General features: G+C 37.6%; 1 protein-coding gene across 2 annotated transcripts in view; it reads right to left on the bottom strand.

Moving 5' to 3' along the window:
- TRIM33 (tripartite motif containing 33) overlaps nt 1-20,176 on the bottom strand; it is a 141,887-nt gene that overhangs the window by 119,163 nt on the left and 2,548 nt on the right. The gene's annotated exons all lie outside the window — the stretch shown is intronic.

Genomic DNA, 20,176 nt, shown 5'->3' with positions numbered 1-20,176 from the left:
AAGGAAAGACATACCCATCAGAACGCAGTGTTCCAAAGACTAGCAAGGAGAGATAAGCAAAGCCTTCCTTAGTGATCCACGCAAAAAAATGGAGAAAAACAACAGAATGGGAAAGACTAGAGAACTCTTCAATAATATTAGAGATACCAAGGGAACATTTCATGCAAAGATGGGCACAATGAAAGACAGAAACGGTATCGACCTAACAGAATCAGAAGATATTAAGAGGTGGCAAGAATACACAGAAGAACTATACAAAAAGATTTTAATGACCCAGATAACCACAATGGTGTGATCACTCACCTACATCCACACATTCTGCTTATTGTCACCCTGCTTATTTAACTTACATGTGGAGTACATCATGTGAAATGCTGGGCTGGATGAAGCACAAGCTGGAATCAAGATTGCCAGGAGAAGTATCAATAACCTCAGATATGCAGATGACACCACCCTTATGGCAGAAAGCAAAGAGGAACTGAAGAGCCTCTTGAAAGTGAAAGAGGAGAGTGAAAAAGCTGGCTTAAAACTCAACATTCAAAAAACGAAGATCAAGGCAATCCAGTCCCATCACTTCATGGCAAACAGTTGGGGAAACAATGGAAATAATAACAGACTTTATTTTCTTGGGCTCCAAAAATCACTGCAGATGGTGACTGTAGCCATGAAATTAAAAGACGCTTTCTCCTTGGAAGAAAAGCTATGACCAACCTAGATAGCATTTTAAAAAGCAGAGACATTACTTTGCTGACAAACGTCCATCTAGTCTAAGCTCTGGTTTTGAGTTGGACCATAAAGAAAGCTGAGCACCAAAGAATTGATGCTTTTGAACTGTGGTGTTGGAGAAGACTCTTGAGAGTCCCTTGGACTGCAAGGAGATCAAAGCAGTCAATCCTAAAGGAAATCAGTCCTGAATGTTCATTGGAAGGACTGATGCTGAAGCTGAAACTTCAATACTTTGGCCACCTGATATAAAGAGCCAATTCACTGGAAAAGACCCTGATGCTGGCAAAGATTGAGGGCAGGAGGAGAAGGGGACGACAGAGGATGACATGGTTGGATGGCATCACCGACTCAATGACATGAGTTTGGGTAAACTCCAGGAGCTGGTGATGGACAGGGAGGCCTGGCATGCTGGCGGTCCACGGGTTCGCAAAGAGTCAGACACGACTGAGCGACTGAACTGACTGACAGCTCCAGAGCAGCAGCTCAGAGACTTTACCCAGGGAAGAGGCAGACTTTAAGAACAGAGAGCTCTGAAGTACTTCCCCAAACAACTGACTTTACTTGGAACAGAATATGCAAAAGTTCAAAACTAAGAGCACTTCCTGAAACAGAAAATTTTGATGGTAAACAAGAAGAAGTTGATACCTTCATGAGAACAATAAGCTAAACTACAAGTCAACTGTTTATCAGAGACCCAAGGAACCTAAAAAGGAACCCACCTGGGATCATGACAAACCTCAAAGACAATCTCAAAAACTATCCTGGAACAGGGTCTGAATTTCATTACAAAGGACTATGGGAAAAGTTATATCCCAAGGCATAGCCTGGTGTGATATCAAGAGAGACAGATTTCATAACAGATCAAAAAAATAAACAGAACACACCTAAAATCATGATATGCCATGATGACTACATATGCCCAAGATTAAGCCCTCTGACAAGAAGTATCAGAGGCTTCATACTGTTCCATCACTAAGTTGTGTCCAACTCTGCAAGCCCATGACGGCAGCATGCCAGGCTCCCCTGTCCTCTATCTCCTGGAGTTTGTTCAAACTCTTGTCCACTGAGGTGGAAATGCTATCTAACCATCTTATCCTCTGTTGCCCCCTTCTCCCCTTGCCCTCAATCCTTCCCAGCATCAGGGTCTTTTCCAATGAGTCAGCTCTTCAGGTGGCTGTAGAATTAGCGCTTCAGCAACACTCTTCCAAAGAATATTCAGAGCTGATTTCCTTTAGGATTGACTAGTTTGATCTCATAACAGTTCAAGAGACTCTCAAGAGTCTTCTCCAGCATAACAATTCAAAAGCATCAATTCTTCAGCACTCAGTCTCCTTTGTGGCCCAACTATCACAAACATACATGACTAATGGAAAAACCATACATCTTTTACTATATGGATTTTTGTCAGCAAAGTAATGTTTCTGCTTTTTAATATTCTGTCTAGGTTTATCATAGCTTTCCTTCCAAGGAGCAAGTGTCTTTAATTTCACAGCTGCAGTCACTGTCCACAGTGATTTTGAAGCCCAAGAAAATAAAATCTGTCACTGTTTCCAATTTTTCCCCATCTATTTGCCATGAAGTGATGGGACCAGATGCCACGGTCTTAGTTTTTCTAACAAGTTTCAAGCCAGCTTTTTCACTCTCCTCCTTCACCCTCATCAAGAGGCTCAATAGTTCCTCTTCACTTTCTGCCATTACAGTGATATCATCTGCACATGTGAGGTTGTTGATTAAAAAGCAAGAGAGTTCCAGAAAAACATCTATTTCTGCTTTATTGACTATGCCAAAGCCTTTGACTCTGTGGATCACAATAAACTGTGGAAAATTCTGAAGGAGAGATGGGAATACCAGGCCACCTGACCTGCCTCTTGAGAAACCTGTATGCAGGTCAGGAAGCAACAGTTAGAACTGGACATGGAACAACAGACTGGTTTCAAATAGGAAAAGTACATCAAGGCTGTATATTGTCACCCTGCTTAAACTTATATGCAGAGTACATCATGAGAAACGCTGGGGTGGAGGAAGCACAAGCTGGAATCAAGACTGCCGGAAGAAATATCAATAATCTCAGATATGCAGATGACACCACCCTTACGGCAGAAAGTGAAGAAGAACTAAAGAGCCTCTTGATGAAAGTGAAAGAGGAGAGTGAAAAAGCTGGCTTAAAGCTCAACATTCAGAAAACTAAGATCACAGCATCTGGTCCCATCACTTCATAGATGGGGAAACAGTGGAAACAGTGTCAGACTTTATTTTTTGGGGCTCCAAAAATCACTGCAGATGGTGATTGCAGCCAAGAAATTAAAAGACACTTACTCCTTGGAAGGAAAGTTATGACCAACCTAGATAGCATATTAAAAAGCAGAGACATTACTTTGTCAACGAAGGTCTGTCTAGTCAAGCTATGATTTTTCCAGTAGTCATATATGGATGTAAGAGTTGGACTATAAGGAAGGCTGAGTGCCGAAGAATTGATGCTTTTGAACTGTGATGTTGGAGAAGACTCTTGAGAGGCCCTTGGACTGCAAGGAGATCCAACCAGTCCATCCATAGGAGACCAGTCCTGGGTGTTCATCGGAAGGACTGATGTTGAAGCTGAAACTCTAATACTTTGGCCACCTGATGCAAAGAGCTGACTCATTTGAAAAGACCCTGATGCTGGGAAAGATTGAGGGCAGGAGGAGAAGAGGGCGACAGAGGATGAGATGGTTGGATGGCATCACCGACTCAATGGACATGGGTTTGGGTGGACTCCGGGAGTTGGTGATGGACAGGGAGGCCTGGCATGCTGCGATTCACGGGGTCGCAAAGAGTCGGACACGACTGAGCGACTGAACTGAATCTTAATTTCAGTTTATCTTTCATCCAGCCTGGTATTTTGCATGATGTACCATGTATATAAGTTAAATAAGCAGGGTAACAATATACAGCCTTAACATATTCCTTTTCCAATTTACAACTAGTCAGTTGTTTCACGTCTGGTTCTAATTGTTGCTTCTTGACCCACATACAGGTTTCTCAGGAGACAGGTAAGGTAGTCTGGTATTCTCATCTCTTTTAAGAATTTTCCAGTTTGTTGTGACCCACACAATCAAAGGCTTTAGTACAGTTAATGAAGCAGAAGTAGATGTTTTCCTGGAATTCCCTTGCTTTCTCCATGATCCAACAAATGTTGGCAATTTGATCTCTGGTTCCTCTGCCTCTTCAAAACCCAGCTTGTACATCTGAAAGTTCTCAGTTCACATACTGCTGAAGCCTAGCTTGAAGGATTTTGAGCATAACCTTGCTTTGTGAAATGAGTGCAACTGTACAGAAGTTTAAACTTTCTTTGGCATTGCCCTTCTTTGGGATTGGAATGAAAATTGACCTTTTCCAGTCCTGCAGCCACTGCTGAGTTTTCCAAATCTGCTGACACATTGAGCACAGCACTTTAACAGCATCATCTTGTACAATTTTAAATAGCTCAACTTGAATTCTGTCACCTCCACTAGCCTTGGTCACCTCTACTAGTTTTGATCATAGTAATGCTTCCTAAGGCCTATTTGACTTCACACTCCAGGATGTCCAGCTCTAGGTGAGTGACCACACCATCATGGTTATCCAGGTCACTAAGACCTTTTCTATATAGTTCTTCTGTGTTTTCTTGCCACCTTTTCTTAAATTCTTCTGCTTCTGTTAGGTCCTTACCGTTTCTATCCTTTATTGTGCCCATCCTTCCATGAAATGTTCCCTTGTGAAGTGGAATATAAACTTGACTTCGTTAAAATGATCCAGTCAAGTCACTAAACAAACAAACAATTGGCAGTCTTGGGGGTTGGGGAGATAAGCATTACAAAAGAAGGCAGAAATGGAAAAATGAAAGAACAAAGGTTATGTGATATATAAAGAGAAGAAAAAGCAAGATGGCAGGCATAAGTCCAACTATATCAACAGTAATATTAAGTGTAAATAGAATAAACAAGCCAACCAAAAGACAGTGATTGTTAAGATGGATTAAAAACAAAACCAAAAATAAGCTTTTTTGGTTACAAAAATACAAAAGATACTATTTATATTCAAATACACAAATAAATTCAAATGTGGTCACAAAGAGTCAGACAGGACTGAGCAACTGAACAATGGAAGGTAAGAAAAGATATCATACAAACAGCAACAGTAAGATAATGGCTATACTAATTAAGGTACTTCCTAGTCCCCAGAATATATGGAAGAATGAAAGACTAATGTATAAAACTCAGTTGTATTTTTATGCAGTAAATAATGAATATGAAGTAATAGACAATCCAAAAAAATGAAATTAAGAAGATATTTTCATTTATAGTAGCATCAGAAAGAACACAGTACAGTTGACCCTGTCCAGCATGGGTCTGAAGAGCACAGGTAAACCCATACGTCAGTATTCTCCAATAGTACACACTACAGTGGGCTTCCCTGGTGGCTCAGACGGGAGAGAGTCTGCCTGCAGTGCAGGAGACCCAGGTTCAGTCCCTGGGTCGGGAAGATCCCCCGGAGAAGGAAATGGCAACCCACTCCAGTGTTCTTGCCTGGAAATCCCATGGATGGAGGAGCCTGGCGGGCTACAGTCCATAGGGTTGCAAAGAGTAGGACACAACTGAGCAACTTCACTTTTTAATACTACAGTATCACACAATTCATGGCTGGTTTTATCTACGGATGCAGATTCACAGGTATGGAGGAACCAAATTGTATATACAGAGAAATGACTGTAAATTATACACAAATTTTTGCTTTGTCTGCTCAGAAGGTTGGCATCCCAACCACGACAGTGTTCAAGGGCAAACTGTACTTAGAAATAAATTTCTTAACATGTAAAACCTATATTCCGAAACCTGTAAAATACTGTTGAAAGAAATTAGAGAATTCCTAAACATAGGCATACCCCAGAGAGACTACGGGGTTGGTTGCAGACCATCACAATAAATAGAGTTTCACAATAAAGCAAGTCACACAAATGCTTTGGTTTCCCAGTACATGTAAGTTACACTACACTGTAGTCTGGCAAGTGTGCAACAGCACTGTGCACAAAAATATATACATACACATATTTCAACTTAAAAATACTTTACAATTAAAGAATGTTAATCATCATCTGAACCTTCAACAAGATGTTTTCTTTTTGCTGGTGGAGAGTCTGAAATATTTCAAGAGTTACCAAAAAGTGACAGATACATGTAGTGAGCAAATGCTGCTGGAAAAATGGCACTGATCTGCTTGATGCAGAGTTACCACAAAACCTGCATTTGTAAAAAACACAGCAGCTGCGAAGCACAACAAAGCAAGGCATGCCTACAAATGTAAAGATGTCCTAAGTTCATGAATCAGAAGGTTTGATATTGTTAAGATGGCAATACTCCTCAGAACTGGCTTACAAATTTAACACAATTTCTATCAAATTCCCAGCTGGTTTTTTTGTAGAAATCAACAGGCCAATGCTAAAACTCATATAGAAAATCAAGGGACCTATAAGAGAATAAAATAATCTCAAAAAATAACAAAGGTGGAGACTTACTACCAACTTTAAATCTTACTACAAAACTATAATAAGCAAGACAATTTGGTACAGGCATAAGGATGCACATAAACAGTCATCACCCAGTATTCATGGGGGAATGGTTCCAGGACCCCTATAGATATTAAAATCCTTACATAAGTGAAATATTTGTATATAACTTACACACAACCGTCTATAAACTTTTTTTCTTCCATATACTTTAAAGCATCTTAAGATTACATTTAATACCTAACACAATGTAAATGGTATGTAAATAGTTGCCAGGGTGGCTTTCCTCTTTAGAACTCTGAAAATTTTTTTCCGAGTATTTTCCATCTGTAGTTGGTTGAGTCCATAGATGTGAAACCCCAAGATATGGATACCGGCTAAAATGTCAAAGACAGATAATATCAAGTATTAGTAAGAATACAAAGCAATTAAAAATCTCAAACACTACTGGCAGTAGTATAACTTGATACAACCATTTAAGAAATCTGTTTGGCATTATCTAGCAAAGCTGAACTCATGCGCAACTTATAACTCAGCAAGTCCACTCTAAAATAAGGATGTAAGCAACAGAATGTGTGCATATGTTCCCCAAGAGACATGTTAAATAAACATCTTCATAATAGTAAAACACACTATAAACAACTCAAATGTCCACCAATATTTGAATGGATAAATTTTAGTACATTCATACAATGAATGCTGTGGAGACAATGAACAAACTACAATCAAAAGCAACGTGAACAATCTCACAATGTTGAGCAAAAGCAGTCAGTCACAAACTAGTACACACTGTATGGTTCTATTTAAATAAAATTTGGAGGCTTCCCTGGTGACTCAGTGGTAAAGAACCTGCCTGCCAATGCAGGAGGATCCCAGAGGCTGAGGGGCAACCAGGCCTGTGCTCCACAGCTACTGAGCCTGTGCTCTGGAAGCCAGGAGCTGCAACTGCTGAGCTCACGGGCCCTGACTGCCGAAGCCCTGCAGCCCGTGCTCCGCAACGAGAGAAGCCTTCGCACTACAAGTAGAGAATAGCCTCTCCAGCAACGAAGACCCAGCACAGTCAAACAAATAAATAAAAATTCAAAACAGGCATATTAACCTATGTTGTTAGAAGTTAGGTTCACGGGTAGTATATAATAACTGGAAGGAGACTCAAACAGTACAGGCCTGTAGAGTAATAATGTACTTTCTTATTCTGGTTGTCGAATTTACAAGTGTGTTTACTTTATGCATACTGACTGAACTATATGCTTTAGATTTTTACACCTCTATATTTCAATAGAACATTTACTTAAAAACTACATATCATTAAAAATAAACCAATTATTTTAGTCCCCATCTCAAGACTACTCTATAAGCAAAACTGACTACTACCTTGACAATGCTCTCTACTGAAAAGACAAAGTTTTCAAACAACTTTTCAACATGATATTGCCTTTTTCCCCAAGTTTCATCATGCCACATTAAATGACCCATTGGACTCAACAGTAGATCGAACAGACATCAAATGTGCCACTGTAATAAAAATTTAATTTCATGCTGTTCAGAATTTGGCAGCAGACCTGTGAAATGCTCTAGTGTAATATGCTGCTATGACACATCAGCTGAGAACCGTACATCTAACTCCCTTTTTAACACGTAAAATCTTCAGTGTTTTCAGAAGTAGGAAGAACAGGTAGGTAAATTTCAGATGTATATTACAACATGGCTTGGTACAGAATTAGTGAAGTTCTGAAGGCATCTATATCACCAGTTAGACTTCTGTGAACTTGCTAATCAACTGAACTTGCATTTCAATCAATTTACCAATTTGACTAGACAATTCATACTTTGACATTTTTCTCCCATTTTCTTATCTAACTAAATAGTAAAAATAATACTAATCATTCTAATAATGCTTAATTCTTATTAAAACATTACAATATCACTTACTGAGACACTAAAAGAAAAAGTCTACATAAGTGGTTAAGCTTTTAAAACTATGATATCAAACTAATTATAAATTATTAATATGTCCAACTCAAATAAAAGTGACTAATCAGATTTTGAATAAGGGCAAAGGTAGAAAACTGATAATCAGGTATTATCTGGTCAGGAAGGAGGGTTTTTTTTTTTTTTTGGAATATTTTTTAAGTCTAAATTTTACTGCTTCTAGGCAAGGCAAGCTTTGATCCTCTGCAAGTCTTACACTTGTGACCTGCCTGGCCTCTAAAGGCACCTATCAGAGGCTGGTCCATATGGGAGAGCCACAGTTAGGTAAAATTTTACCTTTCTGCCTCAGTGGGTTTGTTTCTTTATTTAAAAAAAAAAAAAAAAAACAAAACTGAGAATATTACTTGAGAGATTTCTTATATGCAAACAACATGAAAAAATTTAACCTGAAGCTGATTTTATTTTACAGATAAGGTACATGAAGTTTAGTCAGATTCAAATAAACCTACCTGTATCTAATTCTATCCTGCTGTTACTAATTCAGATACCCTACCTTCAAATCATATGACAAAACAGGGGCTAGAAAACAGCAAGAGAAAACTGGATCAATATTAAGACAGCCTGGATTACAGTCAAAAGCATTAAGAGCCAAAATCAGTCACCTCATACACATGAGAAGGGAGACCGTGACCCCCCAAAACCAACATTAAAAGTGAAAGCTGTAAATTTTAGCCATGACTAATGTCTATTTCTGAACCATATTTGAAAGTTAAAAAAATTTCGGTTTCATTATTTTATTTTTAAGAAATTCTGCCATGATGAAATATTTCATTCTAAAGTTTCTAATTTCTCTGCCCATTGCTTTCCTGTGAATTGGGAATATCATGTCCAGTACTAGAGTCTGGTATTATCCACATATGTTGTACTCTTTAACAGAGCTATAGTAAAAATGCATAATAAATACCTTGCCATCTAATTCAAAACAAAATAACCCACATTCCACTGTCCCTTAAAAGTGTGACATTTAAAATCCACTCTTCTCTTTTCTTGTTTGAAAAGATAGGTATGCATGGATAACTGAAATTTTTGCAAATATCATGCTACAGTTATACATGTGCCTATCAAGTTATAACTGCATCACTGCAATTTGTAGTACACCAAAATGCAGTACAAAGTAATCAATACCACATACAATCTGTCACAACTACTCATTTTGCCACTGTAGCATGAAAGCAGTCATATACATAACAAACGGGCATAACTGTGCTCCAAAAGTTTAACTTACGAAAACATAAAATTTTCACGCCACAAAATATTCTTTTGATTTTTGTTCAATGATTTAAAAATGTAAAAATCACAAGTCGTTAAATACCAGCCAGCAGGCTAGATGTGGTCCATGGGAAGTATTTTGTCAACCCTTATCTACAGTAGGACTGAACAATAAGCACTGAACTTCTGATCAGAATTTTATTGCCTCACTCAAATACTGAGTAGTCCAAAAAGTTCGTTTGGTTTTTCTCCTGTAAGATGGTTCCAGGAGCATGCTTAGTTGTCTTTAACTTCATTCAAAATAATTTTGTCGGATTGTGCTGTGACAGCTGTCTTATCAGTGTGCATTAAAAAAAGCTGATTAAAATGGTGAATTGTGTAGCTGTTTTAATATTGAAAATAGAAGGAAAAAGCAACATTTTCAGCATATTATGCTTTATTATTTCAAGAAAAGTAAAAACACAACTGAAATGCAAAAAAAGATTTGTGCAGTGTATGGAGAAGGTACTATGAGATCGATCGAGTGTGTCAAAAGTAGTTTATAAAGTTTTGTGCTGTAGATTTCTTGCTGGACCATGCTCCACGGTCAGGTAAAGCAGTTGAAGTTGATAGAGATTAAATCAAGACATTAACTGAGAGCAATCAACATTATACTACACAGGAGCTCACCAACATACTCAAAATAGCCAAATCAAGCACTGAAAAATCATCTGCACCAGCTTCGTTATGTTAAATTGTTTTGATGCTAGGATTCCACGTAAGTTAAGTGAAAAAAAACCTTCTTGATCGTATTTCCACATGCAATTGTCTGCTTAAAGGTAACAAAAATGTCCCATTTTAAAACCAATTGTGAAAAAATAAATAAATAAAAACAAAACCAATTGTGATAGGCGATGAAAAGTGGATACTGTACAATAACATGCAATGGAAGAGACTGTGGGACAAATGAAGTGAGCTACCACCAACCACACCAAAGCTGCTCTTCATCCAAGGAGGATAATGATGTGTATATGGTGGGATTGGAAAAGAGTTCTCTATGATGAGCTCCTTCTGAAAAACCAAACAATTAGTTCCAACCTGTACTGCTCCTATATAGAGCAACTGAAGGCAGCACACAACAAAAACCGTCCATCCAGAATTAGTTAACAGAAAACACATACTCTTTCATCAGAATAATGCAAGAGCACATGCTTCTCTGATGACCAGGCAAAAACTGTTACAGCTTGACTGGGAAGTTCTGATTCATCTGCTGTATTCACCAGACATTGCACCTTCAGATTTCCATTTATTTTGGTCTTTACAAAATTCTCTTAATGGAAAAAATTTCAATTCCCTGGAAGACTGTAAAAGGCACCTGGAACAGTTCTTTGCTCAAAAAGATAAAAAGTTTTGGGAAGATGGAATTATGAAGTTGCCTGAAAAATGGCAGAAGGTAGTGGAACAAAACAGGGAATATGCTGTTCAATGAAGTTCTTGGTAAAAATGAAAAATGTGTCTTAAATTTTTACTTTAAAAAACTAAAGGAATTTTTGGCCAACCCAGTAGGAAGAGAACCAAGGATTATCCACTGTATGAGGAAGGCCCTCTGATACAAAAAGAGATCAATATAAAAAGGAAAAAACAAGATTAAAAATAAAGTCAAGTAGAGCTTTCAAAACGTCAACTGAGTAACCAGTGATTAAAACTCAATGCTTTCACTGTGGAGAGCCTGGGTTCAATTTCTGGTTGGAAAACTAAGATTTCACAACCTATGGAGCGTGGCCAAAAAAAGGAGAAGGAAAGCATGAGAGAAAAGGTAGGAGATAGCATGAAGCCAGTAATGCAAACATTCAAACAGTAACAACTCCAAAAAGAGTGAGGGGAGGCTCTTTAAGGAGAGGCGCATGAGGAGGGTCCTTGCAAAACCTTCCCCAAGCTTCAGCCTCTGCTCACGAGAAAGGGGCAGCACAGAACCGGGCACCGGGAGCTTTGAAACAACGGAGGGAAAGAGACACATCACTGTATTTCAGGAAAGGATGGACAGATCCTGAAAGGTGCCGAGAGGAAATAAAGAAAACAAGAAATCTAACTGGGGTCATACAGAGGAGCAAAATCAGACTAGCACCAGCAACACTGTCCAGTTGAAAACTCTGGGAGAGACAGCTTAAAGTCCTGAGAAAAAGATTTTACCCTAGAATTCTGTATCAAAGCTGTCGTTGAAATAGAAGAATAAAATACAGAGAACTTCAAAAATGCAAAGGCTCAGAAATTTTATTCTTATTCTTTCTTGGGATGTGCAAAGAAGGGAGTAAAGAAAGAATAGGGAAGCCTATGTAATTAGAACCAAGACTCTCTTCATAAGGGAGGCTTGAAGCATTACATCCTCAGAAGAGTACTGAAGCAAACAATCAAGATAGTAAAACTTTCAATCAGACCAATAGCATAGGGAAAAACTGCCACTCTCTGATTTCAGAGTGAAGGAGTAAGTTTTCCTCTGAGAAGTTCCAAATACAAGTCAGCCTATAGAAACTCTAAATCAACATTTGCAGGTTCTAAGAAACACCAAACTAAAAATTTACTTCAGTGACTTTTCAATGGTGGCACCCGATAGAAGCAAAGTCTCTTTCCTACTGTTTGGAGACTTGCTCCCAAAAATCAGGTCTGGTAGGGTTCACAATTAAATTCACAATTTGAGTATACATATGCTCAAAATCCAAAACTATGAAACACTGGAAGACACCATCTACCATAATCACAAACAGGCAGAAGCAAGTAATAGTAAAACAGGACTTCAGGCACTTCAGATAATGGAATTATGAGATGGAATTATTTCAATATAAACATGAATCAATACACTTCAGATATTTAAAAAGTAAAATGAAAAACAAGAAAAACAAAGCAAACACAAATATAATTCAAGGGAAAGATTTACAGTAAAAACAAAGTAGGTATATAAGAACAACTCATAAAGGATGTGAAAGACTTTTCTAGGGGTAAAAACCACTAATATTCAAAAACAAAACATTTAAGCAAATAGAAAACCATAGAATATTTCTGAACAGGCAGACACCACACTGTAAAGATAGCATTTTTCTCCCAAATTAATCTATATATTCAAAGCAATTCCAACATAAATACAGACAAGTTTTTAAAATGAACTTTCACAAGATGATTCTAATATAAGAGCTGAAAGTCTAGATCAGTCAAGATAATCTTTAAGATGAACAAGGTATATATGGAGGGGGATGAAATTAATGTATAGCAAGGTTTACTGTAGCTTTATGAAAAGCACTAAAGGTAGAAAAAAGGGGGGAAATTGATTTTTAAAAAACCTCTCATCTATCAAAAAACAGCTTTCTAAGTGTTAGTCGCTCAGTCGAATTTGACTCTTTGTGACCCCGTGGACTGTAGCTCACCAGGCTTTTCTGTCCATGGAATTCTCCAGGCAAGAATACTGGAGTGGGTTGTCATTTCCTTCTCCACAGCTTTCTAAAAAGAAAAAATCTAGTATATTAGTTTATTGTTGTGTAACAAACTATCCCACAACTTAGTGGAGTAAAACAATTTCATTATCTTTCAGTTTCTTTGAATCAGGAATCTGGGAGTGATATGGCAAGTGGTCTCTCTAAGCTCTAAAGAGGCTGCAGTTAGATGTCAGCCAGGACTGCAGTTATCTAAAAGCCTGATCATGTTGAAAGATCCACCTCCAAAGTGGCTCGTTTACATGGCTGGCAAGTTGGTCCTGGATGCTAGCAGACCCCAGTTCTTTTCAGAACTGTTAGAGTGACAGCCGGAGAAGGCAATGGCAACCTACTCCAGTACTCTTGCCTGGAAAATCCTATGGACAGAGGAGCCTGGTAGGCTGCAGTCCATGGGGTCGCGAAGAGTTGGACACGACTGAGCGACTTAGCAGCAGCAGCAGAGTGACAGCTTGTTTTCACTGAGAACAAAGAATCCAAAGGATAAGGAAAAAGCTGTGTACCTTTAATGAAGCCTCAGAAGTCACTGTTAATTCTGCTATATTCTGTTGGTCACCCAAACAAGAACTGTGAGCAAAGACTAAAGGGTATAAATACTAAAGAGAACACTGGAGCCATCTTAGAGGTTGGCTATCACACCAAGCCATAAATCTTCAATTTACATAACCAACAAAGTATCAGAATACAGAACTTATCAAGAATTCTTACAAATCAAAAATTTTTCTAAAATGTTAGCAAACTAAAGAGAAATAGAAGACATATGGACATGTTATTCACAGGAGCAATAAAAAACTGCATGTAACAAGCATTCAAAAAGTATTTTTTCCTAGTACCACATAATTCATGCTATTTACACATCATTAAAATATAGATTTTAAATATTTTTCTAAAAATGGTGCATTTATGTTCCTTTATCCTTGTTTTATCTCACTCCCCCTTGGGACTGATGTCCATTCTAGAAGCTGGCAAGGGAAGAAGGTGATATAATCTGTGACCCCAGAGGAGACAAAATTAATGTATCCAACACCATGAGCACAACCTCAGAACTTGTCCTCTGAAAAATAAGATGATAGAACTCAAGTCGACCAGTCATAAATAGGAAAAAACAAAATTAATAAATCCACAGCAAGCTATTTACAAAAGGTCCAACTCTATGAGTAAGTTACTAAGTACTGTTTTCCTCTTTACATTCTTTTGGGGACAAGCTCTTTTTGAACTGTGATGGGTACCCCAAAATTAAGGACTATACATGTATGAATCTGCCGTCTTCCGCTATTCCATGGTCTGACACTCTTTCTAATGACTCTATATTATCAATTCGTTATGCCCCTTTAAAGAAGCAAGTCTCAAACTTTTTGTTCTCAGAATCCCTCTTACACGCAGTCATTGAGAAACTAAAAAGTTTTTGTTTAGATGGGTTTTATCCATCAATATGTACTGTATTAGAAAGAAAAACTGGGGATTTTTAAATATCTCAATATAATTTTTTTAATTTTTATTTTTTAATTTAAATTGGTGGCTAACTACTTTACAATATTTTGGTGGTTTCTGTCATACATTGACATGAACCAGCCACAGTTGCACAGGTTCCCCCCCTACCCCCAGTCTCAAACCTCCCTCTCACCTCCCTCCCCATCCCATCCCTCTGAGTTATCCCAGTACACTGGCTTTGAGTGCCCTGTTTCATACATCAAACTCGAACTGGTCCTCTATTACACATCTGGTAATATACATGTTTCAATGCTTTTCTCTCAAATCATCCCACCCTCGCCTTCTCCCACAGAGTCCAAAAGTCTGTTCTTTATGTCTCTTCTGTTGTCTTGAATATAGGGCAGTCGTTAACATACATATGCATAAATATGCATAAATTCCATACATATGCATTAATATACTGTATTGTTTTTCTTTCTGACTTACTTCACTTTGTATAATAGGCTCTAGTTTCATCTACCTCATTAGAACTGACTCAAATCCATTCTTCTTAATAGCTGATTAATACTGCATTGTGTATATGTACTACAACTTTCTTATCCATTCATCTGCCGATGGACATCTAGCTTGCTTCCACGTCCTGGCTATTGCAAACAGTGCTGCGATGAACACTGGGGTACACATGTCTCTCTTTTTTTTTACGTGTCTCCTTCAATTCTGGTTTCCTCAGTGTGTATGCCCAGCAGTGGCATACACTGGGTCATATGGCAGTTCTATTTCCAGCTAAAATTTTTTAACACCAAAAACATTTTGTATTGGGGTATAGCTAACAGTAACTAATTGTTATTAATAATGTTTCATTAAAATGAATATTAATTCATTTAAAAATAAACATACAGAATGCTGAAGTAAAATATTTATCAGAAATAATTTCCAAAACAAAACAAAAAGTTTTAGTAAAGAGTGACACTGATTCATATTTTTTTAAATCTCTTGAATATCCAGTTTAATAGATGTCTGAATATAGTTTTTGTATTTAACCTGTTCTGAGAGGTTGTTTTGTTTGAAGAATAAAAGGAAAACCTGGCTTCATACAACCATTTTAAGAAAAGGGAAGAGTATTTTAATAGTCTTTTCAGACAATGTGTGGATACTCTTCTTTAATATATTTGAAAATTGCAGAGTTTTTATTTATTTCTTAAACATCAGTTGCAATGTGAAATTTACCACAGTGATGAACTTTTACTGCTCCCTTACATTAAAATCTATTGGTCTATTTTGCACTTTGAATCTTTTTTCTCTGCATGATTTTGTAATATCATGCACTGGTCATTTGGAAAATATTGGCTCACTATGTAGATCTTCCAAATGTTGACATTTCATCGTACAGTACCAAAAAAACAAAAATGTTAGTATCACTACCAGCCTTATCAGAAAAGCCTTTAAATATTGATAAGATACAAGTTTCCCAAAATCCTAATTTTCATTTAAAAGCTCAATTTTTATCACTGGCAACATAAAACGACGTGTTGCTTTCCTTAAAGTGACAGAGTTCAGTTCATTCATTTTTAAGAAAATGGCTGCCAAATATCCACACCATAGTTTGTTAATCACTCTTTAAAGTAAAAATTATTTTCCAAGAAAAAAAGCAGCTAATCCAGCTTGGAATTCAAACAACTGCACCAGTACTTGTCTTACCACACTTCAGTCTGCAGAAGCACTTTGCATTATCACATTTTATCACACACAATATTAAGGATCAAGATTTTAAAAGTTAATTTCTATTGCTTCAAGAACATAAAAGTAAAACTAACGTGATTTTGTTGGTGGCGGTAGTTTTACTCTAAGTATGTGATGGTAGAGATAGAATAACTTTTAAGAGGGGTCTGGAGGTACTATCTTAATTCCTGCTAAGGTGCCAAGCAATTTTATCCCTCATTGATTTCCTATTATTAATACAAACATCAGAACAGTGAATAAGGCAAATAATGAATCAGTGTTGCAATGAAAACAGTTTCAACTTTGCCAACACCTGAAAATGTATCAGAGACAATCCTCTCCCCACCGTCAGCCCCCACCTCAGTTCCAAAGACCAACTTCGAGAAACAACTTTAAGTTACTATTCTCACTTAGAGTCTGTTAAGAGGAGTATACATAAGGAAATGAAAAGCAATCAGATTTTCCTAACTAAAACTTTTGGTGTAGAGATATTAGACACCGTAAAGACTTGGGATTTAGAATATGAATCTACCTAAGTTTTAGGCAGCTGGAGAGATTTGGAATGCAAATAACTGTCAGGTGTGCTCTATTTCATCAGATGTCAGAAAAACACCAACAATTTGCCTTCCTGCCTCTTCTTTCTGCTTATCGTGAGACAGAAGTTCATCACAAAGGCAATGGGCGACAACTGGAAGGCAACAGAAATAAGAGCAGTACAATTTATTGGGGGCTCACCAGGTGCCGGGTACTATATGAAGCAATTTACAGTGTATTAACCCATTTAATCCTCACAATAACACTATGAAACAGGTATTATTATTCTTCTCAATTTACGGATGCTAAGTAACAAACCCATAGTCATTCAAGTAGTAAATAATAGAGCTCAAAAATAAATGCAGACATTCTGACTACTGAATTATGTACATTTAACCAACCACAATGCTAGAAGTCGTTAAAATGCTTTTGTTTGATACATCTTTAATGACTGATTGCTGATGACTATATAATCATTCAAAAACTCAAGTAGGGCCTAAAAAAAATTCCCAGATAAGTCACACCCAGAACTAGCCAACTGCCATTTATTACACATACTGCTGGGGAAAAAACTTCCAAGAGCTCTAACCGAAGATTCCCCTAGTGGTTCACCATGTGCTGTGCTAAGTCACTCCAGTAGTGTCTGACTCTGCGACCCTATGGACTATAGCCTGCCAGGCTCCTGTGTCCATGGAATTCTCCAGGCAAGAATACTGGAGTGGGTTGCCATTTCCTCCTCCAGGGGATCTTCCCGACCCAGGGATCAAACCACGTCTCTTATGTCTCCTGCATTGGCAGGAGGGTTCTTTACCGCTAGAACCACCTGGGAAGCCCATGCTCAGTGATAAAACCATTTTGAGGAAGAGCTTTTCACACTATATCCAGAGGTATTCTCTCTCACTTACAATGTGGATGTTGCCATCTCAGACTTTTCACAAAAAGTTGGAGATTCGTAAACAGAATCATTTTCCCATGCTGATTCTTCCATTATTCCCCACAAAAGTTAAGTATATTAAACTTATGTAGACGTGAAATGTTAGCATTAGAAACAATAACAGAATCAGAATTTTACTGGATAAGAACTCAACTAATTCATATTGCAGACCTGGAGAGGCTGTCTAGCTGACCCACCCAAAGCTACACAGTAAATTAATAGCAGAACCGAATGCAAGTTACTCCCAAATCAGATCTTCATCCACATCACCATGCTGTCTATGCCCTACTACAAAAGTCTCAACTCCTTCAAGAGTTCATCTGAGAGGCTATTCAGATGCATCAATGCATATTTGTACTTTTATTGATATATTATTAGATTTGCACATACCCACCACTGATACCTATTCTGGCTCAACCTGAAACAAACCTAAAAAAATAAACACAAAAGCACTTTTAAAAGCTCACTACTGAGATTCAACAAATATTAACTAACTTATCTATTTTGAGTTTCCAAATACTCCAAAAGCACATAAATCAGTTTTTCTCCTCAAAATATTTAAGTCATTGCCTCTCAAAGCGTGAAAGGTTCCAGAATCAGAATTAACAATATACTTATTAAAAATTCAAATTCCCAGTGTCATCCCCAATTAAACAATCTCTTAAACTCCCAAAATGGTATTTTAAAAAGCTCTCCATATGATTCTTATTCATCCAAAATCAACTTATTGAACATTCACTCTACAACATTCCAGTGGGAAACAAGGAACAAACAAGTAAACAAAAACAAGAAAACATTTTGGATTTTATCTGTGCAATGAAGAAATACAGGTAATATGTCAAAGAGCGACCTGGAAGACTACAGTTGTCCCTTAGTAATCTCAAGGGATTGGTTTCAAAACCCCCATCAGATATGGGATAGCCAACTAACAGTACTTTAAGGAGCAACCAGACACAGAGTTTTCAGGGCAGTGAAAATATGTTGCATGATATTATGACAAATCCATGTTATTATACTACATTTGCTCAAACCCTCAGAATGTACAAGCGTGGAACCCTGACATAAACTATGGACTCTGGGTGATTATGATGTAGGGCCATAAACTCTCAAAAATGTACCACTCTGGTGAGGGATGTTGATAATGGGAGATACTATTTAGGTCTGGGGGGGGAAGAGTTATATGGGAAATTTCCTTATCTTTCTGTATCTTTCTTAATATTGCTGTAAACCTAAAAGTGCTCTTTAAAAATAAAGCCTTAAAAAAAATAAAAGTAAGAAGGTCTTTCTGCAGAGGCAACATTTGGAGCAACATTTGTAGTAGTCCTTCACTTAAGAACAATGGTTCTCAAATTTAGTGTGCATCAAAATCACCTGGTGGACTTACTGAAAATGATTTCTGGTTAGATGGTCTTGAGTGGGGCCCATTCCTAACAAGAGTGCAGACAATGTTGATGTTGCTAGTCCAGAAACCACACTTGGAGAATGATGGATCTAAAAGGAACAGCTAAAGGGTTTGAATAACTTTGGTGTGTTAGAAAAAGAGGAAAACAAGGCCATTAGAAGGGAGGGTAATGTCATTGCTTCGGAACCACTTAAGACAGTAAAGCAAACTACCAACCATGCCTATCCAGACCAGAGATAGGATCACAGGCTGTTCAATAATACCTTACAATTGCAAAGCATTGCATAGTTTAAGAAAGTATTTTCACTTTCATTACTTAATTTGATTTAATGAGATATAAGTGAAGAACTGTAAGCTACATTTTAGAGGTAAAGAAACAAAAGGACAGAAACATGATGAACCTTAGGGAACCAGAAAACAAAGGGCAGAACTATGTTCCCTAACTTCAATCCAGTGTTCCTTCCAGACAGCAAGTTTGATTTTTTTTTTTTTTAAAAGCAAAGCAAAAGATACACACAGGAGGTAATACTAAGTCATTCTCTAGACTCTGCTGCCTAAAAATATGGTGGCTTCCAGACTTAATTTGTTCTAGACACTGGTTAGAAAGCAACACTACCTTAAGACTGACAGTATTTAGTCTCATCTGCTTATTTCTCCTAGTTCAAAAACAAACGATGACGAAGTAAAGAGGACATTTACGCACAATTATTCTGTCTTGCATAAATAAGACAGAACAAATTTCATAACCTCAGTCCCTCAGCCACATCAATCAAACACAATTTTCATCTTGTATCGCCTCTAAATCTCTCACCTAATCCAGGTTCCCACAAGAACACTGAATCTCACAAGTCTTAACTATACTCATGAGGCCCTCAGCAGTTAGTTATACACCCATTATCCACCCTCCCTATACCCATTATCATTTAGTATCTTCTCCATCAATTAAACCCTCACTTTTATCACTCTTACCTGCAAGTCTCAATAATACTTCAAATCCAAAACTGAAATCATCATATCGTCCCTCCAAAACACACGACACACACACACGACACACACACACACACACACCTGTTTCTGTGCCTGAATTATCTGATTTTGCATTAATAGCACTGCCACCCACCAAACAAGAAACCTGGAACTTGGCCTAGACACCTGTGTCTCTCTCACACCAATCTCAACTGGCCCCTCATCTCCATTCTCAGTGCTACTTACAACTAGTTACCATCAATGATAAACTAGCTGCCATTTCA

This window comes from Odocoileus virginianus, unplaced genomic scaffold (genome assembly GCF_023699985.2).
Source record: "Odocoileus virginianus isolate 20LAN1187 ecotype Illinois unplaced genomic scaffold, Ovbor_1.2 Unplaced_Contig_8, whole genome shotgun sequence".
In the NCBI taxonomy this organism is placed as follows: domain Eukaryota; kingdom Metazoa; phylum Chordata; class Mammalia; order Artiodactyla; family Cervidae; genus Odocoileus; species Odocoileus virginianus.
Note: the sequence above shows the minus strand (reverse complement) of the source record. Positions and strands in the feature narration are given on the sequence as shown.